The sequence below is a fragment of the Suricata suricatta genome, chromosome 9, assembly GCF_006229205.1.
Source record: "Suricata suricatta isolate VVHF042 chromosome 9, meerkat_22Aug2017_6uvM2_HiC, whole genome shotgun sequence".
Lineage (NCBI taxonomy): Eukaryota > Metazoa > Chordata > Mammalia > Carnivora > Herpestidae > Suricata > Suricata suricatta.
The window spans coordinates 14,490,214-14,510,259 of record NC_043708.1 but is presented as its reverse complement, the minus strand read 5'-3'; the positions used below and the strand labels follow the sequence as shown (position 1 = coordinate 14,510,259).

The 20,046-nt window shown below is 43.7% G+C and overlaps 1 protein-coding gene across 2 annotated transcripts in view; it reads right to left on the bottom strand.

Annotated features, from left to right (window-relative positions):
- KCNK10 (potassium two pore domain channel subfamily K member 10) overlaps positions 1-20,046 on the bottom strand; it is a 132,039-nt gene that overhangs the window by 14,511 nt on the left and 97,482 nt on the right. The window lies entirely within an intron of this gene.

Below are 20,046 nucleotides of genomic sequence, written 5' to 3'. Positions count from 1 at the left end.
GCCTCAACTGAACACTATAGCTTCCAAGATGGAACCACAAACTATCTTACACACCATCTAGTGATCTTTGGACTCCATTATCCCCATCATCCTGCAACTGTACCCTACCACTTGTAAAATGGGGTTTGGGAACTTGGAGTCTATGGGCAGACTGCCTGGCACATCTCCCATCCCCGCTGCTATACAGCTGGCTGACCTCAGGCAAGTTTCTCAACCTCTCTGCATATCAGTTTCTTCCTTTATAAAATGGACATAAAAGAATCCACCTCATAGGATTGTTTGGAAGATTAAATAAGTGTGTAAAAGTGGATCACACCGCCTGCTAAGTGCTCAGTGGTTGTTACTGATTATCTTGGATGTACAACTTCAAATCTTTTCTTAGGTGTGGACAGTCCCAGATTTAATGTCGCCCTTAGCTACTGCAGAATGTTCCCTCATGTCTGGCTTAAGATCATTTTTGTTTAGCTTCAGGAAGTCACTGTGGGCTTCCTGGATATGCTATCTCCTAGAATTACCTCATTTTTAATGAGGAAAAAAGTCTTCATTCTCTCTTGGTTCTTCTGTGTTGACTCCGGGTTGAGTTCTCAGAAGCCCCAGCTCACAATCTTGAACACTTTTTTATTTGCCTTTCAATTAATTGCCCCCTAGTTCTTCCTCACCCTTGTGAGACTGCTAAGGATCGAAGATAATGTTCACGATGTCAGAGACCAGCTGCAAAGGGACCCTGAGAGGCACATACCTTGCTTTCCCAGCCACCTGACTCCCCGCCGCTTACAGAAGTGAGCTGTGTTTCCACGGAGGGGTTGCTAAGCAAAATCACACTGCTTATTTACCAGCAAGCGCAGCAGCTAGCAAAACGCTTTGTGAGAGCCCAGCTCTGACTGAGCCAATGTGTTCTTGGGTGAACAAAGTTGTTATTTGGGACGAGATGGTTCAATACAATAGTTGGGCAGGAGTGATAGGACGGGTGTGTGCACATCTGTCCAAATCCTGTTTTCACACTTTGTTGATTAGAATAAATGACGTGTTCTTTCCTTCTTATGCAAATAGCATTATGCAAAACTATTTCCTGCCTCCGACTGGCAGGAACTGCAGGAATTTTCGAAGAACTCAAAACCCACCTCCGGTAGACTTCGCATTTAGTTGTCAGAATTACGTGTGCGATTATTCCAAAGAGCAAAACAAACTTCACCAACAGAGAAAGCAGGAGAGCCAGCTCTCAGAGCTCTCCTTTGAGACAGGAATGTAGGTGCTGACAATCCTGGAAATGGTTGCTTGTTTCAGACCTCAGGGGACGACTAGGCCACACGTCTAACTCTCATTAAGCAAAATGCCCTTCCTGTGTTGGCTTACTCTCACGATCTTATTTTAGAGAACAAGTATATTTCTATTCATTTGTGGACAGGTCCTTTATTTGATTTCCACCTCTCTAATGCCTGTTTCCATTTCCGTTTTATGTGATTTCTTAGAATCCTGAGATTAGCAATCCAGACTGTTGTGTCTGGCTGAGGAAATTGCTTCTCTGTTGTGATGTTTAGCCAGGACATAGGAGATGTTATTTAATAATAAGGATACTGCAATAAAAATCCTAGGACAGGAGCTAGACTGGCAGAGCTCTACTTTATGGTCTGGTTTGACTTTGTTGAAATGCAAACACATCACCATGGTAATACAATTGAACTGAGCGTAATTTCTCAAAATGGAAAGATAATAGGAACTGCCTTTCAAAAAGAACTGACTTTATTTTCTGATATTATTATGTTCTTCACAAAGATTTCTTTTTAGAAGGTCCCGTTCCAACAAATAGTTTCAACATCATAATGAATAACCATGTAGTGCCAGCAATTCTATAAACTACAAAGAGAGCTTGTAAACACCATTTGCCTATAATCTCCATGGTAGAGACTATAAACACACGTTAGTGAGAATCGTGGAGCCAAATCTCCATGGAGCCAATGGAAAATGTCCTACTCAAAAGCTGAATACGCAAATGTATTTTGTGTCTATTCAACTCAATAGCTGAATTCACACACACACAAAGTTTCATATAGCATCTGACTCTGAGCCACAGTGCAGCACCTAATGGATTTTTGGCCAGTTCAGTGTTTTGCTGGTATCACCATGCAATGTTGTTTAAAAACCTTTTGGTATATATAATTAAATTGTTTTTATCACTGAAATGCCAGTGGAGGTGCACCTGGGATGGAAAAAAATTAAAATCCACAAATAATAAAAAATTCTCAGGTGTTCTACTCCAGGGACACTTTAATTAAAATCTTTGAAAGTTTTCTGTTCTAAAATTCAGTGGCTTTTAACATTTGGAGATAATACTCAATTGGAATACAAGAGCTTGCACTCAAAATACAATCAGTTAATTCATTCAACACATAATTTTATATGCCACGGTCTGTTCCCGTGGTTGCAAGGGACACAGCAGTTTAAAAAGAAAGAAAAGCTCCCTCCTCATGCACACAGTCTAGTGGGCAAGGTGGGGTGGGGACCTCTGTGAGTCTTTGGCCGAGAGCGGTCTTTGCGGTGCTGTCCATGGTGTCCTGCCCAGGCGCAGGGGTTGAAGGCAAAGTATAGTACCTAATGACATCCCACTGATTAAAAATATCACCTGGGAGAGAAGATAGAAATATTCTTGTAGCTCTGGTAATGTGGAATACAGAAGCATGTCAACTGTAATGGGTAACCTTTGGATCTCTGTTAGATAAGCATTCAGAAACTGTATCCTCAAGATTGGAACACACAGGCAATCACACCAATGTAGGAAATGCCCACATGTAACCTTGGCTGAAAGACGGTCCTTCTCTTCAGCTGAGGTTTGGAAAGGAAGCCCATGGAAAGGAGAGGAGGATGAACACCCCTCCTGATAAGCCACCTCTACAGAATAACTCCTGGCAACCTTGATCAATACCTGCCTAGCTACTTACCTATCCAAATTCTGAAGTTATTTTACTCAGATTTCAGCAGCACAGTGAACAATGCCTTCCATCTCAAAATGCCCTCATTAAACGTACAAGGATATGATAATATGGCAGTAACAATGCTACAGACACCTGAAGCAGCCTCACTCTTCTCCTCCTATGGCTACCAAGGGTTCAAGGTCAAGGTCCAGAATAGCCAGGGCAACAAGATCCCACCCCAATGTTTATTTCTTTAGCAGCTCCCCCACTCCCTGCTATAATACACATGGCCTCTCTCCAGCCTTACTTCGACTCAGGAATTGAGCGCTCTGCCTCTTCCTCTTGGGAACAAACGGCCCCCAAAAAGCGGCCTTGTGATCTCCTAATTCTGAGACTGTTATTAAGAACCCCATCTTTCTACAGATTCAATCCACATTCTCCAGTGTTGAGAAAATATAGTAATACTATGCTTTAGTGTATCATCTCCTTTGTCTTACTTCTCAATCAGTTCATGCCTTGGGTGTGAAGGAGGGGGACACTATTTATTTGGCTCCTTCAAGGACCCCCATTCATTCATCATCTCAATTCTCTTCCCTGTAGTCCTTCAGTACCGTGGTTTTTTATGTTAGTGATAGCTCAATAACCATTACACAATGAAGGGGAGAAAGGAATCGGACTGTGTCCAGAGGGGCAAGTTCTCCTCAATGGAAGGCAACTTCCCTTGTTTAGACTATGGTCCCCGCCAAGGAGGAGCACAGGTAATGAAAGCAGAAAGAAAAGAGATTACAATGGACAGCCTACTGAGCAGCCTGTTTCAGAGGGAGACAAGGAATTGGGGAAGTCATTATGGAAAGCCAGGCCCTGGTTGGGGCTCTTAGAGGAACAAGAACCTTGCACAGGGATGAGACAGGCTGGGGAATGGAGCTGGGTGGCAACAGCCATTAGCCACATAACACACTGAGTACAGTAAAAGGCTCATGGTGGATTATCAAAGAGCCCTTCCTCATCCTTCCTGGCTATCTCTGAGCCAGACTGCTGTTCCCTGGAACCAGCATCCAAGCATGCTCAGGAAGTGTGGGAGAGAAGAGGGCCTTCATATGCCCTCTCCCACCATTCGCAGGTGTGAGTAACCCAGAGATCAGACATTTGTGAACTTCCGGTGGGCTGCCCAGAGTGCCTGTCCATGTGCCCAAGAATCAAGGTAAGTGACAAAGAGGCATGCATTTTCTGTGACTTAATATTTATCTTGCCCACTAGAAGATTTGAAGAAAGCCCCACGATCAGCCAGAGTTAGTCAATACCTTTAAAATGCACATGGGTGTTCTTGAGTCAATACCTGTGAAAATTCCTGGGTGTTATTGGGGATGTGGTAAGCTATCTTTTCCCCAAGAGTTACATCCTTTCTTTCCTTCTTTATAGAGAAAAACTTTAAAAAAAAATTTTTTTTTTTAGTTTATTTATTTTTGAGAGAAGGAGTGTGAGCAGGGGAGAGGCAGAGAGAGAGGGAGACACAGAAACTGAAGCGGGCTCCAGGCTCCAAGCTGTGAGTACAGAGCCTGATGTGGGGCTCAAACTCATGAGCTGTGAGATCATGACCTGAGCCAAAGTCAACTGCCCAACCGATTGAGTCACCCAGGCGCCCCTCTCGAAAAAGACTGTTTAATGAAAGCACACAGGGATGTTTACCCTCATAAAACTATAGAGATGAAATAGGCACGAAGACATTATATGGGGCAAAGATGTGGGAACGAGAAGAGAAAAAGGCAATGAGAAGCAAGAAAAAAGTAAGTATGTCTATGAGAGGGATGAGAACATTTAAGAAAAAGACTTGGGAGTACAGAGAGCAGAAATGAAGCAATGGTTTGAGGGCTTAGAATTTTCCTGGAGGCACAAAAAGGTTGCCCAGATAGGTTTGCATGGAATTGTTTGGGAGATAGAAAGAAAATAGAAGACAGAAAGAAATATGCATGCACTTTCTAGTTAGACTAGAAACAGAGGAGCTTAAGAAAGAATGAAAACAGAAAGTCAAGAAATAGAGAGAGAGAGAGAGAAAGAGAGAAGAAGGAAGGAAGGAAGGAAGGAAGGAAGGAGGGAAGGAAGGAAGGAAGGAAGGAAGGAAGGAAGGAAGGAAGGAAGGAAGGAAGGAAGGAAGGAATCAATCCTGGGGCACCTGGGTAGCTCAGTCGGTTAAGTGTCTGACTTTGACTCAGGTCCTGATCTCACAGTTCATGAGTTCAAGCCCCGCATTGGGCTCTGTGTTGACCGCTCAGAGCCTGGTGCCTGCTACAGATTCTGTATCTCTCTCTCTCTCTTTCTCTCTCTCTCTCTCTCACTGCCCACCCCCTGCTTGTGCTCTGTCTCTTTCTCACTCTCTCTCAAAAATAAATAAACATTAAAAAAATTTTTTTAAGAAATAAATCCTAAACTGGGAAACCCTGCATTGAGACAACTTGATAGAAATATCCAGATTGGACAAAATTTCTTGAGCACAATATTTTCCAAGCTGTGAATGAGGCTGAATTCAATAACTTTTCTACTCTTTCATTCAATACATGTTTATTGTGCACCTACTGAGCTCAATTCACTGCTGAGCAAAACAGAACAGTGCTCCCCCCAGTACAGAAGCTAAAGAATGCCACGGACTCACTTTCCCAGTCTCCCCACTGCAAAGACACAAGCATGTAGTCCAGGCTTCCCCAGCTACGGAGACAGAAGTCAGCCTCTGATCCAGACACTAGTGATCTTGAAGGATCTCTTCTATGTTTTTTGTGTGTTTTCCTCTCTCTGGTATCCCAAAGTCTAGTCCTAAGTGAGGAGCAAAGATTCCCAGAGACATGCCTGCAGAACCACTTTTTTTTTTTAATTTTTAAGTTTATTTATTTTGAGAGAGAGAGCAAGTAGGGTAGGAACAGATAGTGGTAGGGGCTGGGGGCGTGGGGGGAAGAGAGAGGAGGAGAGAGAATCCCAGGCAGGCTCCGAACTGTCGGTGCAGAGCCCAATGTGGGGCTTGAACTCACAAGCTGTAAGATCATGACCTGAGCTGAAATCAAGAGTCAGACACTTAACCAGGTGCCCCCAAACCACTTTCTTCTCTCCCACAGACTAGATAAGACAAGGCTGGGGTCAAAAACACAGAGGGCAGAATGTCCACTCAGCCTGGAGAAGAAAGAAGGGCGGAAGGGAGAGCATCTTCCCAGGGTCCCCTAAGGAGCATTAGCAGAACCTACAGTCTGAAGGACCAGAGGTGGAAAGGAAGGGATTGGATGCAGAACCTTCCTCCAGCGTGGGCACAACTACCTCAGCACCTGTGCCCAGCCTGCCTCACAAGACTCTTGGCTCCCCCAAAGTCTCCTGAACAGGGATTGAGGGACATGGACATCATTCAGGGCAGACACATGTAGAAAGAACCTTGCCCCCAGTCGAGGTGGAACCAGACAGCATTAGACAGAAGCTCCACGGGGGCAAGGAGGTGGCAGACAGCAGGGGACACACAGTCAGTGTGCTATGGGACCATGTGGGTTCCATCCTGGGGCCAGTGGCCACAATGATGATATTAGAGCCTATTTTGGGGGCAGTCACAAGGGCGCCTGCAGCAGCAGCGTCTAGGGCCCAGCATCACTGGGGTCAGCGGGGCCAGATGCTGAGTGTGTCAGTCAGAAATGGCAGTGGCTTCTTCTAGAACCAGTACTGTGGCATGATTTGGGTCACTGCTCCTGGCTGGGGACCTCCGAAGTCTGGGTCTCTGTCCATCCCAGGGACTCAATAGCTATCAGATATCCTTTAAAATTTTGTTTTCTTTTCTCCTTAAATTATCCAAAGTTGGTTTCTTCCAAGTCCACTAACCTGCCTGCCTGCAACAGCCTCTCCAGGAGGTCAGGGTAAGCTGGCTTTAGCCCCACGTGGGCCCCATGACAGGCATACAACTCAACTCCAAGATCAGCCCGAACTATAACACGATGCGGTATAATAATGTCTCCAACTTTCCTAAATCTTCAGAAAGTCTTGTGAGAAATGACAGCTGCTTTGCGGTGTGAGAAGGGCTGCCTCCATTCCTGGGATGGAGAGTTAGAGAGAGGGCGGTATCTGACTCCCCGCCGCAGGCCAGCCAGCTGAGGCAGAAGGTCTGGTCCCTGCAGGAGGGGATCAGCAGCACTGCCAGGAGAGGTCTCTGCTTAGGGTAGAGACTGGTGACCAGGAGACGTTAACGGGAGGGACACAGGCTGCAGACACAGGGACACATGAGTGAGAGCCCCTGCCGGTGTCAGAGGGCAGAGGACCTTGGGAAGGGGAGCCACATGCCAGTGGAGTGGCCGGCATGTGGGCAAAAGATGCAAAGAGAAAGATTCAGAAGCACAATGATCGACGCGTTAACGGAAGATCTCTTCGGACAGTGGGTTTTCACATTTTACTTTCTTCTTTGTACTATTTTCCAAAGTCTCTACAGTGGCCGACTACGTCTTTGTAATGAAGGAAAAGGAGAGGGGGGACTGGGAGAGAGAGGGGTAAGGAGGAGAAAAGGGAGAGAGGCGAGGAACTGCTCCTGAATGCTGCGTGCCTCCCTGGAGAAATAGCACAAATATCCTGAACAAGGCAGTTCCTCTTCCTTTCTTTTGGGAAAGAGATGATGGCCATGCCCTTGAGGGAAAACTGGAAGAGGGAAGGAGGAGTCGATATTCCCCACAGTAAAGAGATGGGCCTTTCTAAGCCTTCAGAATCCCAGGCTCGCGCGCCTGCAGTGGCCGTGGTAGCCGTGAGGACGTGGCCCTGCTCCAAGGCAATAATTGCATCCTGCTCCTGCCCTGCCCCCTCCTCTTCCCACAGAACATGGCAACCCCCTTTCTGAGCACAAGTGCCAGGGAGCCCCACTGTTGGCAAGCATCTCCCGTCCCTCTCTTCTTGCCTATAATTGCAGTTATTTTTACAGTTTAATCTCTAAAGAGGCAGAATTCCACTGCATGTGTCTGTGTCTTTATTAAATGTTTTATTTATTTTTGAGAGAAAGGGTGAGCAGGGGAGGGGCAGAGAGAGACTGGGAAGGATGGGGGAACAGAAGATTCAAAGCAGGCTCCATGCTGACGGCAGGGACCCCAATGAAAGGCTCCAACTCATGAACCATGAGATCATGACCTGAGCCCAAGTCGGATGCTCAACTGACTGAGCCACCCATGTGCCTTTTTGCGTCTGTGCTTTTTAAAGGCGGTCCTGTCTGCTGGGATATTCTCGCTCTTCTTTTCGTCAAACTCCTGTTGGCTTCTCAAAACACAAACCCACCATTGCCTCCTGCCGGAAGCCCTCTGCCTTCTGGCTAGAGTTACCTGTCCTCCCTCTGGCTGCCTCTGTTCCTTGCACATTCCCGTCGATGGACCCACTCGTCCTGCACTGCTGTCTACTCACATGGGTGTCTCCCCCATCTTTGTATCAAACGTGCAATGTGTTTCTCTACACTTGCTCCTATTTTTAGCACCTAGAGAAAATAGGGGAGTAATCATTTAAGGTAGACTAACCTACAAAGGACATTAAAAAAAGGTTCATCCAGCAACAGATAAACTGTCAGGATTTTATAACACAAAATGTAAGCGGATCCACCAGAGAGAGGCCCAGGCGATGGACATACACACAGGCACACAGGACACGTTTGTGGAATAACATGGAATATTCAGAGCACGGGAACTGCATGAAGGAGAGAGTCTTGGCTTTTGAACACAGCCATTTACACAAGAATAGAAATTACATGTGTGTGCCCCAAAGCTACACAAGAGCTCCCTGGAAGTTTATTTTTTTTAACAACCTCATTTAGCTTGTAATGCCCTAGGAGGAGACTGGTAAATCTGGAAGGGTGTTGGTGGTCATCGCAATGATCATAGGCATGCTGTGGGAGGGGGCAAGAAGGTTCAGACACCCTGTACAAGAGTTAGTGTCACCAAGGAGACAATAATCCCAAATTTACTGTGAGTTTTGACTATCCCATGGAGAAAAATTCATGTCTATAATTACCTGAGCTGAGAAGTTAACTCCCTTTTACATGTAAACACACACAGGCGCGCGCGCGCACACACACACACATATACACTCGCACAATTTTTTGGCAAAGTTTCAATGTAGGCTAAATTTTACAAGGATATGACTCCAATTAATGTAAATTGGAAGAAGGCTGAAACTTGACCAGGTGGAACCCTGCCAAGATCTGCTTTCCATTTTGGAGAAGCACATCCATGGGGGGGACATCCCTTGTAGCATCTTAGTCACCAATATGCCACACCTGAACTGACCCACGTTTGGAACCACTGTTCTCCAAACACAGATGTGAGGGTCTCGCTGCATCCCTGGGTCCCCTAGGGTTTCATGACCAAATGCCTATTACCAAAGCATATTATCCTATTGTAGATGATCTACCTTTTCTCTCTCCTTTATATTGTAGCTAGAAAACACTATTGAAACTTTCAAAATTATATGTGTAGATGAATTGCATAATCTAGGAGATTTATTTCAATGTGGTAAGTGGGCATTAATGAATACTTGCTATACAGGATGGTGTTGGCTATTACAGAGGTGAGTACGACTGGATAAAAGTAAACTGTATATTGTATTCAAGGCTGCCTTGGAATGTCTGGCGAATTATATTTACACATATTGCCTAATGGGATAAAAGCCCCTGGCACATAAATAGCCCCTGTGACATGCAGCGTGCAGTAAGCATGATCAGAAGATAGCTCCCCAACTGGACCACCCTTTCACCAAAATAACTGCACTTCAAAGGTTAAGACTCAGGCTTTTTTTTTTCCATTGACATTTATTTGTATATAACACTATTTTTGGTTTCAAGGTCATAATCCCTATCAAAATGTATGCTAATGCTCATTCATTCATCCGTTCATCAGGCATGGACTAAGTGCTCTCTGGGGTCCAGTCCTTGGGCTAGAGACTGGGCCTCCCAGAGCCCTCAGGCTGATGGGGACGTCAGGCATCAAGCATGTAACTCCAGTTCAGAGAGATGAATGCTATTCTGGGGGTGTACAAGGTGCTATGGGGGTACAGGTGCTGACCTCATTTTGGAGTCAGAAACCTCTCTAGAGAACTGACATTAAGCCTCAGAGCTGGTGGATGACAGGACCTGTCCAAAGCACCATAAATATCCCATGCAAAGCTTAGAAGACGAGACCATGGCACATTCAGTGCAGACACAGGCCCTTTGGATTTATCCTGTGGATGCAGAACTACGTCCCCCAAACACAACCATCAAGGATCTCACTCCAAGAAAGAATGTTAATTGTAAAAAAATTTTTTTTTATTTTGTTATGAATTTTTCACAAGGTTATGGTTAGTGACTTCTCTTGTTTGTTGTTTCCCTAATAATAAAAATTTGGAGTCCATACATGTCTAGAAATATTATTAAACCTAAAGGCATGTGATCGTTTTTAAAAAGTAGAAAAGAAATGGGGAGCAATGTGCCCATTTTTCAGGCAGAGGGCAATCTCATCAACCCTCAAACTCCCGGGACAGAGGCTCCCAGAAGCAGGTGTCACATGTTTATAGGGCCATCTGTACAGGTCCTCTTCCTCTTCCTCCCTGGAGAAAAGGTTGACAAGCCTCCAAAGACAGGTGGAAGAGAAACATACCTCATGGAAATACAGAATCAAAGGGCTAAGGGCAATTACGACTTTTTTTTTAAGAAGCAGCAGAGGCAAGAAGCAAACAGCCATGTCAGAAAAAGGATGCAAGCCAAGGAAGGCGGTAATAACGCTGCAGGAACACCATATGGCATTTATATGCCTGCATTTTATTTTAAATGTTGATATTTGCCTTCTTGTTAGCTTTGGTGACAATTCTGTTCGAGTACTTGGTAAAATTCAACTTTTAAGAAAATCACACAGCAGCTCTCTGTACTCTATCCTTAAAATCATATATAAATTCCTTTTTTTAACTGCATGCTATATATATCCCTGTTGCTAATCGTCTGAACTGTAAAACTTGTTACATTAGAAGGGAAAGTCCTGTGCATGGATAGGAGATGCCCAACGCATACTGTTTGTGCCCAATCAGCAGGAAGAGAGAACCAGAGGGTAGGGGTGGGAGACAGCCAAATATTAATAATAATAATTTAACATTAATTAATTTAATAATCAATAATAATGATGAGCCCCTTAAAACATTGCTCCATCTACCAGGAGTCACAGAGACAAACACGCAGGGTCTGAATATGAGAAGATGGTATGCGAGCTCAGCAAAACCCATCTTTCAAGGGGCCCTTTCGATATTGGGGGGCCAGGTACCATTTGAGAAGAAAGTGTAGGAGCATTCTGGTGCTTCATAGAAGTATGAACTGGTCCTCGTCTTCCAGATCTAGTGAGAGCATACACAAGCTGAGAGGAAATCGGCATGTAGCTAAAACCTTTTTCGAAATCTCAAAATTGGGAACACCACGGTGGCTCAGATGCTTAAGTGTCTGACTCCTGATTTTTGTTCAGGTCATGATCTGTGGTTGGTGAGTTTGAGCCCTGCAACAGGCTCTGCGCTGACTTCTCAGAACCTGTGTGAGATTCTCTCTCCTGGCTCTCAGCCCCTCCCTTACTCACACTCTCTCAAAATAAATAAACTTTAAAAATCTAAAAAATAAACAAATAAATAAAACCCTTTTCATTCTTTGACTTTCCTTTTACTGGAATCTATATACGTCATGGCACATCATGGACACATCTGCGTAAACAGTTGCAGCCCACTAAGTGCAGCCAGTGCAGCCAAGGATGTAGAGCACAACCTCCCCCCTCGTTCAGAATGGCAGGGGCACACTCAGACCTTCTATATTCTTTCCTCTCTGAGTCATGGCCAAGGCAGCTTTTCCTTGTAGGACAATGATTGACGATGAGCTCTGTCTCAGAGCCAAGCCCTCCTGCCCATCAGATGCCCTCTGTGGCTGCTGCTCCCTACACTCTGCAGCCCACACACCTCCATGCCCCATTCCCAAGAAAGGTAGGACTAAGGGCAGCGTCAGCAAGTATCTCTCCTTCATTCAGGTTTGCCAGGGGTGCTGTCCAGCCTGCACACTCTGGGTGCGTGGAAAGGAATTAGGCTCATTTCCCCCTCAGCTCCAATCAATTCACAACCAACAAGTATTTACTGAAGTATTTACACACCAAAGTGCTTAGCACTGAGCAGGTAGGGCAAAGGTACAGGAAAGGAAAGGCAAAGAAGCTCTATATTCAAGGCCCTTAGGCTTTACTTAAAAAGAACATCCCATCATTATGCAACATAGGACAGGTGCACCACTGAAGATGTGTGTGATGTCAAATATACAAGCTAGAATTCACAATGCCCTCCACTGGGCTCCCATAGCTAATGGCATGCTTACTGTAACAGTGGACAGCATTTACTGAGTGCTGACGATCAGGCAGGTTCTCATACATCAACTAAGCAGCAAAAGAGGTAGCTACTGTTTTTACCTCACTTTTCAAATAAAGAAAATGGGCATAAAATAGACATAGGTCAATGGAACAGAATAAACATACACAGAAATAAACCCATAGATACATGGTCAATTAATCTTCGACAAAGGAGGCAAGAATATCCAATGGGAAAAGTCTCTTCAACAAACAGTGGTGGGAAAACTGAAGAGCAAAACACAAAAGAATAAAATGGGACCACTTTCTTACACCATACACAGAAATAAATTCAAAGTGGACTAAAGACCTAAATGTAAGACTTGAAACCACAAAAGTTCTGGAAGATGGTACAGGCAGTAATATCTCTGACACCAGCCATAGCAACATTTTTCTAGATATGTCTCTTGAGGCAAGGGAAATAAAAGCAAAATTAAACTATTGGGACTAGATCAAAATAAAAGCTTCTGCAGAGTGAAGGAAACCATCAACAAAACTAAAAGGCAACCTACTGAATGGGAAAAGATATTTGCAAATGACATATCTGATAAAGGGTTAGTGTCCAAAATATATAAAGAACTTCTAAAACTCAACACCCAGAAACAAATAATCCAATATAAAAGTGGGCAGAACATGTTAGCAGACCTTTCTCCAAAGAAGACATCCAGATGGCCAACAGACACATGAAAAGATGCTCCTCATCATGTACCGACAGGGAAATGCAAATCAAAACTACAAGGAGACATCACTTCACATCTGTCAGAATGGCTTAAATCAAAAACAGAAGAAACAACAGTGTTGGTGAGGATGTAGAGAAATATGAACATTCATGCACTGTTGGTAGGAATGCAAACTGGTACAGCCATGGTAGAAAGCAGTATAGAGGTTCCTCAAAATTTCAAAATAGAACTACCCTATGATCAAGTAATCACACTACTGAGCATTTATCCAAACAATGCAAAACCACTAAATCAAGGGAATACATTCACACTTATGTTTATTACAGCATTATTTACAATAGCCAAGTTATGGAAGCAGCCGAAGTGTCCATTGATAAATATATATGTAATGGGATATGATTCAGGCAGGAAAAAAGAATGAAATCTTGACTTTCAACATGGGTGTTATGCTAAGTGAAATAAGTCCATCAGAGAAAGACAAATACCATGTGAGTTCATTCATATGGGGAATTTAAGAAACAAAACAAATGAGCAAAGGAAAAAAATGGAGACAAACCAAGAATCAGAGTCTTAACTATAGAGAACAAATGAACGGTCACCAGAGGGGAGGTGGGTGGGGGATGGGTGAACTAGGTGATGGGGATTAGTCATGAGGAGCACTAGGTGCTGTATGGAAGTGCTGAATTATTATATTGTACACCTGAAGCTAATATTATACCGTATGTTAACTACACTAGAATTAAAATTAAAAACAATTTAAAAATTTAAAGTTAAAAAACAAAAGTAATTTTTCAAGGAAAAAGCTCAAGGTCACATGGCTCATAAGTGGTAGATCAGACCTTGTACACTGAGGCAGTGCAGCTTAGAGGCCCTGGTCTCATGTGGACACTGGTCTTTATATAGGTCTGTTTCTTCTTGGAGAAGGGGTATCTCCCATTTATTGCCACACACCCCACAGTACTGAGAACACAAAAGACATTATTTGATAGTTGCTTATTAAAGTGATCTGGGGAGGGGCGCCTGGTGGCTCAGTCGGTCAAGTATCCGACTCCTGTTTTCGGCTCAGGTCATGATCTCACTGTTGGTGAGTTTGAGTCCTGCATTGGGCTCTGTGCTGACAACGTTGAACCTGCTTAGGATTCCCTCTCTCTCTCTCTCTCTCTCTCTCTCTCTCTCTCTCTCTCTCTCTCTCTCTCTCTCTCTCTTTCTCTCTCTGCCCCTACCCTGCCCATGCCGTCTCTCTCTAGATAAATAAACTTTTTTTTTAAGTGGTATGGGGAGAGGTATGAAGGAGCAGCCACGATGGGAAGCTCAGAAAGAAACACACAAGGTGGATAAAAGGGTGTCAGAGCAGCAGCAAGGCCAGGTGGAACCCGGACATCACCAGTCTGCAGAAGCCCCAGTTGACCTGGCATCGAGCCACCCTCCCTCTCAGCAGCTCTGCTACAGGGCTGGAGCTGAGGAAGCAGGATAGGGACAAGCACAGAAACACAGATGGTGGTGAGGGTGGAGGGCGGGGGGACAAGTGCAAGAGGAAGATGAGGCACAAGGCACAGCCTCTCCATTTTGCCTCCAGTGGAACAGAATGGCAGCTGTTGAGGCAGCCAGGTCATGAGAGTAATGAGCTAGCAATTTATCAAAAGCTATCTCTGTGGCCTATGAAAAATGAAGAAAACAGAAAATAACAAGTGCTGGTGAAGATGTAGAGAAATTGGAACTCACATGCATTGCTATTGGGAATGTAAAATTGCTCAGCATTGTGGAAAACAGTCCGTCAAGTCCTCAAACTATTAAACGTAGAATTACCATGTGACCCAGCAATTCTACTTCTAGGTACGTACTCAAAGGAATAGAAAACAGGGACTCAAACAGGTATTTGTACACCTGTACTCATAGCTACATCATTCACGATAGCTAAAAGGCAAAGCAACCCAAGTGTTCACTAACAGATGCATAGGTAAACAAAATGTAGTAGATATCCACACAGTGGACTGTCATTCAGCCTTAAAAAGGAAGGAAATTCCAGGGCCCTGGGTGGCTTGGTAGGTTGAGCATCCAACTTTGGGTCAGGTCATGATTTCAGTTTGAGTTCAAGCCCTGCATTGGGCTTTGTGCTGACACTGCAGAGCCTGGACGGAGGTTGCTTTGAATTCTGTGTCACCCTCTCTCTCTGCCCCTCCCCTGACTCTCTCTCAAAAACAAAAAAACATTTTAAAAAAAATTTTTAAAGGAAGGAAATTCTGACAAAACACTATGCTAATGAAATAAACCAGTCACATAAGGACCAGTACTGTATATGACTCCACTTATATGAGGGATCCAGAGTAGTCACATTGGCAACGACAGAAAGTAAAATAGAAGTTGCCAGGGAGCTGGGCTGGGGGAGAGGAGAATTAGGAGTGAGCATTTAATGAGTACGGTGTTTCAGTATGGGAGGATGAAATAGATCCAGAGATGGAGGGTGGTGAGTTTTGGACAACAATATGAATGTAATTTATGCCACCAAACTGTATGTTTGTAAATGGTTAAAATGGTAAATTTTATGTTACATCTATTTTCCCACAGTAAAAAAAAATAGGCATCAGGAAAACTGTTGGAACAGGCTCTAATGTATCCACTAAATCCTGGGGTTCCCTTAAATGAGAAGACAACCTCTTTGAAACAGTGATTATGACCTGGACAAAAAATGTTAATTCCGTGGAAAAAAAGAGAACCCAGAATGACATGGCAATAGTGCTGACTTGAAACGCCAATGCTGCTCTGTCCCTTTGTACTCAATTTTTTTGAGTAGAAGAATCCCTTTTAAACATTAAAAAGCAATTCCTCAATACCCACACAATAGGACATTTCATACCCACTGATGGAATTCTTGATGATGATTCCTCTGCATACATTTGAAAAAGCGTAGTAAATACATGAAGGAGACATACTGTTTATTCTGTCTCCCAGCAATGTTTGAATCACAAAAAGCAATTCTCTGATCTTTGAAAATAGCACCTCAGGCCCCTGGGAACCCACCACCCACAGGGTGAGAACCACAGCTCTAGGCTAACAAGAGACTAAAGCTAAGCAGTAAACTTCCCAGACACAGCACAAAACCATTAAGTCAAAAATGCTATGATGCACAAATGTAGCTCTTTGCAGAAAATAAAAAGCAAAGCATTTTCCTCCAGAAAGACAAAGTGTATTTCCTCTAACAGGAATGCACATTTCCCAAGCTAGATTTAATCCGGGTAGCCCTGCCTATGAGAACCCGCTTAGCAGTGTGACCATACTATGCCTGTCATGTAGTCACTTCCCAAGGGAGCTGACTCATTGGGGGGAGTGTTCCGAACAGCAACATGCCTCTCAAGGAGGATGTGAGGATGTAGTCTAAACAATTTTTCTTTCCTAAAGCAATGAGACATATGTCAATGACTACTGACATGGAGTCACTGGGAAATCATGTTCAGGGCCGCCCTGGTATAAACACATTGGTCCTATACCCAACTCTGTGATGGGCAGACTAAGCTCAACAAGAATGTCTCTCAATTTTTAGGAACCTAATTTGTCAGAAGCTGTACCAAATAAGTTACTACTTGCTTGACTCACAGAGGTCACATGAGTCTAAATGTAAAAAAAGGGGGGGGGGCTACATTGATATATGTAACCCCCCAAAAAGAGTAAAGAATTCCATAAAAGGGCAAAGGATTATTACTCTATTAAATCAGTGCCTTCCAGCATGACCAAACTAGCCTGCAAAAACTGGTGATGAAGGATAAGCATGGGAAATCATCCACCTGTTAAGGTGGTTTTATGATACCAATAAAAATGTGAATCCTAATAAAATTCTTGCATTACATTTGTTAACTCAAAAGTACCTGGAAGTTTTAGAAACAGGTTCCGATGTGGTAGATCTGAAGCATCACTAGACTTTCGGTGGCCCCAACATGCAAAGATATTAGATGTCTTAATAAAACCCCTAAGATTCTGGGAAGTGATTGTGTGTTCAATGGGCGAGTGCTAGCAGATAAGGAATCTCCATTAAAATTTCCCAGACACTTTTCTCTATAAGATGACCATTTAGGAAGAGCTCCTTGCACAACATTTCTTAAGACTGAGTTAAATCCCCAGTGGGAATTAAGATCTTGGTGTTGGTTTCCTCAAACTCCAGGTTCTTAAAACCACTGAAGCAGAGTGTTGAGACAACCCAAGGAATCCAGAAAAAGGAGAACTCTTTTGAGGGCAAGACCAGCTAGCGCAGATCACCAAGAGGCCTGGCTTTGAGCTGTGTGTTCCTCTTACTGTCAACACCGAGTGAGCTGTTCAAAGGGGGACAATGAGGTAAAAGAACAGAGAATGGAGAATATCATCTGCCTAGCAACTTCTCTCTCTCACAGGTGGCCCAAAACGAGGCAGACATGGGGGCAGCATGAGCCCCACTTTTATAAGCTCACTTTCGCATTAGTCACATAGCAGACGTGAGCAAGGGGGCATTTAAATCCTCGCTTAATCTCCAAGAGAAAAGATGTTTGCTGATAGTGAACCAGTATTAGGGAGACAGCTCAGGTTCACAGAGAATCTGGGCTACTGTCCGATTCACAGTATTGACATATCATATAAAGTTGGAAAATTAAAACCCTTGGAAAACAGATAAAGACACTAATATTCAATATTAACTTTTCCTCAGGTAGCCACCTTTGTCTGTCCTCAGGTCTTACACCTTTTATGGAGACTCTTCTGAACCATCAGATGCTATTCCTACCTTACAAAAGAAGGAAAAACAGTAGGAAAGACTGTCATGCACACTGGGACAGGGCCACCTCCTTTGGAATCCTTGTTCTGTCACCTACGGGCTGGATGACCTTGGGCAGGGCACAGAACACTCTAAGCATTCCAATCTCCTAAGATTAAGATGATAATGGTCTACTTGGGAAGGCTACTGTGCAGCTTATTCTGGGTAAAGCCCACAACCCAGGGTCTGGCATACAGTAAACTCTCAAAGCAGATTAGTAACTCATTTCTAGACTTCAATACTCTGACCTCAACCAAATCTTACAAATCCAAGGGTCCCCACAAAGGTCCCTATATACAGAAGTTCATGAGTGATTGGTTACTCCTAAGTAACAATCAGATTCCCAGAAGGTATCTGTGATCAAAGCTTGCCAGAAAGAGAGACTTCATTAATGCTACCTTAAAAATGTTTAAATGTTAAACACCATGTGAGCAATATTGTAAGTGGTTTTATTTTAGGTAGACTTTGATAACTTTAATGTTTATGGAAAAAGGTGAAAATCCATTTTGCTTTATTTTATTTTTTGCAAATGCATTTTAAAAGCCATTAAACCCTATAGTGATCTCAGATGGCAACAGGAAACACCAAAGGGACACCAGCCAGCTATCAAAGATAAACTGAAAAAGAGTAAGAATCACACGTTAGATTAGTCCCTATGGGGTCAGCTCAATCAGGGCTGAGACAGTTTGCCTGCTAAAAAAAAATAGCAGCAGAACAATCTATCTTTATGTCTATTATCATGGTGAAGTCCCCAGGCATTTTCCCTCATTGATAAGAAACAATCTTATTCCCAGAGAACAAAATCACTAAAGCCCTCTTTAAGGACCCATCTGAGAGAGGAGTGCTCTGGGTAGGAATGCCCCAGCACTGAAGAACGAGTTAGAACCATGGGTAGGGACACTAGAACTTGAGTAGAAGACTCAGGGGATCTGGGCATGCATTTTGGGACCTTGGGGTCAACTGACCCCTTGCATCTCAACAGAGCTGTGGTTCTTAATGGGAGCGATTTTGCCCTCGATGGGACACCTACTAATGTCTGGAGATGTTTTTGACTGTCATAACTGGAGGTACTGATGATACTGGAATCTAGTGAGCAGAGGCCAGAGATGCGGCTAAATATCCTGCAATGCACAGGGCAGGTCCTGTGATAAAAATCCAGCCCAAAATGTCAACAGTGCCAAGACTGAGCAACTCTGTGTTACAGGAAGACAGAAAAGAGGGAGCCATTTGGACAGACTGTGTCACAGGCTGTCACTAGGACACATTGTGCAGTCCAGTGTGTAGATGTCATGTCATTTGTCCCATGTTCACACCCAGGTGTATCATAAATAGGCCACACAATCAATCAATGAATCAATCAATCAATAAAGCCACACAATATCCTTAAGCTAATTTAGAAGAGACTCGGTTGACAAAGCTTTAAAAATATTTACCTTCTTTGCATTTTAAAATGATTACCTCCTATTTCCTTCTAGTCCCTTAGGGAAAGTAAGAAAGTAATTGTTCACATTAAAACCAGGATCTTCCCTCTGATCAAAATAAGCCCATATTATCCATGTAGCATGAATTCTACTGAGTTGTTTCTCAGGAATTTTAGTACGTTATGCACTAGTGCAGGCATGTTACAGAGGTAAACAGACACGTACATACACAGTCTCTCTCTCTCTCTCTCTCTCTCTCTCTCTCTCTCTCCCTCTTTCTCGGGCACTCAGCCCACCACTTTACCCTCCCCCCACCTCTTTAGGCTGGTGTACATAACTAATACCCCAATGAATATTTCCACTACTAATAGAATTAGAAATTGTAATTGAACCCACAGAGCTGAAAAAAACACCCAGCTTCCAAACCAAAAGCTTTTATCTTCTTGAAATAATAATTCTTTTCATTTAACCCCATCGCTACTGTGGGCTAGCTCCAAGACCACTCATGAGTAACATAAGGCTCCTGCCATGTGCGTCCTTCAAGTCTTTCCCTGCCTCATGCCAGGCACATGGCAGAGGCGTCCCACAGTCCTTGGCTTCCACCACCAACCCCTGCCTTCAATCCAAAGTGATTGACTGGCCCACTAATTGTACATCATTAGCAGATTGAGACTGTCATCACTCCGTCTTAAGCATTTCACAGGCTCTAAAGTCCCCAAGCAATCATGGCGCTGATAAGCCTAGAGTAATGTGTTAACATTTGTCAGCTACATCCAGGCTCCTGTGGCTCCAAAGGCAAATAAACATTTCGGTTGTATCCTTGGAGGAAGAGACCAAAGAAGAAAAAGAGTGTCTCTTGGTTTTAAAGGTAGTATCAAAAAACTTGCT